Here is a 2248-nt window from a genome sequence, read left to right as displayed (position 1 = left end):
GCACATCAAGTTTTTGGCACCGTTGCCGGGGAGCGGCTTAGTTTATTAGTTTATTTAGTTGCATTAGATTAATCGACCCCTTTTTGTGGAATCAAATCTGCAAAAAGTTAATTAGTTGTTTATTTGTTATTTTTGTTTTTAGCTTAGTTGGTTAGCATATAAAAAAAATTTTGTTTTCTGTTTCTGTCATAGAATTCATGACGTGAGTTTTATAAACTCACGACATGAAAGCTGCGATTTTCAGTTTTTAGTATTTTCTTATTTTAGTTCAGTTTTACGTTTTTAGTTTAGCGAGTTGCAGGAGTTCATGACCAGAGGCTCAAACACACCCTTGGTGCCACCACTTCAAGATCCCGAGTCTGCAATTCACAAGAAGATGACGCCCTTACAATAATTAAAGTCAGTTTTTTCAATGAAATCGGGAAAGAAGACGGGAGAGTCAAGTTCATCCGCGAGGCACAAGAGCAACTTTGAGCACTTGGATCAAACACCCGTCCAAACCGAATCGGAATACGACACTGAGCCAGAATTTGAAGAACATACGAGCGAACCCAAGAACGAGCCAAGGAACAAGATGGCAGCAATTGAAGAGATGTCCATGGGATCTTACAAGAAGCGGATCCGAGAAGATGTGGGTCCCAGTTTAGTCCAACCCGCAATACCTGCCACTGCTACATTCGAGTTGAAAGGGCACATCTTGACTGCACTGAAGGGTATCCCATTTTTGGGAAAGATCATGAGGATGCTTTTAAGCATCTAGATGAAGTCAACGACATTGAGGATTACTTCAATGTCCCAAATGTCAACAGAAACACCATCTTGCTTAGGATGCTTCCCATCACTTTCAAAGGAGCTGCTAAGGAGTGGCTAAAATCACTTCCACCGGGTACAATTACCACTTGGGCTCAAATGCGTGAGCAATTCCTGGACCAGTTTTGCCCGCCATCCAAGATAGCCAAACTCAAGAAGGCAATAGCCAACTTTGAGCAACAGCCAAGGGAGTCATTATACGAAGCATGGGAGCGGTACAAGGGCTTGCTCAGAAATTGCCCTCAGCATGATCTAAATGTGCAACAAGAGATGCCAATCTTCTATGATGGGGTCAACGTTATGACGAGACAACTCCTTGACTCTCATGGACCGTTGACAAAGAAAAATCCAAGGGAGGTCAAGGAGCTGATTGAAGAATTCGCGAAGCACTATCGCGAATACCACAACCCTAGGCAAGATGGATTCAAAGGCGGTGAAGGGGCCCAAACTGAAGAAATAGCAGCTGTGATGGCTATGCTGAATAATTTGGATCGAAGGATAACACAAATGGACCAGTCAATACATGCCATAAGAGTGGGTTGTGAGAGATGTAGTGGTCCACACTTGACAAAGGACTGCAATTTAGATGAGTTTGGGAACAGAAAAGCTCAAGTGTGCTACTCGAGTGGGGATAAGTTTGATGAGGACCAGAGGAAACCGAAGAAGGAGTGGCTGCCATATGAAGAGTATAAGAAGCAAAAAAGAAGAGACGTATAAGTAGACAGGTCGAGGCTTTTATCAAAAGGAGCAGCCACCAGTCGAGAAGAAACCCGATATAGAGACTATGTTGATGAAGTTTATGGAAGCTTCGGAAAGAGACACGATGTCACTGATTCTGCTATTATGGAACAACAAACTTTAATGAAGAATCAGCAAGCCTCCATCCATAACCTTGAAGTACAAGTTGGTCAACTAGCCACTCTAGTTCATGAGAAGTTATCCCTGAAAAATACCGAAACGAAGACCCAATCTCATTTAATGGCCATAGACACTGAAGAAGAAGCCATCTTTGAGTTCCTGAAGGCATTGGAAGAAGAACCAGAGCAGCCCGATCCAAAGCTGAAGAAGACCAAGTTCGAAAATCATGAAACTGCTGAATGCCAGAATTCACGACGTGAACCATATAAGTTCACGACGTGGGCCCGTCATAAACAAAAAAATTCTGAAATTGGTTCAGTTTATCAGCCGCCTTTGCCTTTTCCTTCCCAAGCTACCCTTAGTCCACTGGAAAGAGAGCATAGAGAGTTTGTCAAGCATATGAAGGGGATCCCGATTAATACTCCCTTTGTCGAGTCCTTATCCAAAATTCTCGAGCATCAGAAATTACTGCAAGATTTGATTGACACTCGCAAGCAATTAAAGAAGCATTCTAAGGTGGTTCTAAGTGAACAAAGCTCAAAAGCTGTATTGGGAGAGGCACTGAAAAAGATGAGAGATC

The 2248-nt window shown here is 42.7% G+C and overlaps 1 non-coding gene across 1 annotated transcript; it reads right to left on the bottom strand.

Annotated features, from left to right (window-relative positions):
- Positions 1-957: 957 nt before the first annotated feature.
- LOC111918868 (small nucleolar RNA R71) lies at positions 958-1064 on the bottom strand. The gene has a single exon (XR_002859355.1). It is a non-coding gene; the product is annotated as a small nucleolar RNA R71 (small nucleolar RNA).
- Positions 1065-2248: the final 1184 nt, after the last annotated feature.

This window comes from Lactuca sativa, chromosome 3 (genome assembly GCF_002870075.4).
Source record: "Lactuca sativa cultivar Salinas chromosome 3, Lsat_Salinas_v11, whole genome shotgun sequence".
Lineage (NCBI taxonomy): Eukaryota > Viridiplantae > Streptophyta > Magnoliopsida > Asterales > Asteraceae > Lactuca > Lactuca sativa.
The sequence above is the reverse complement of the archived record's forward strand: the minus strand, read 5'-3'. Positions and strand labels throughout refer to the sequence as shown.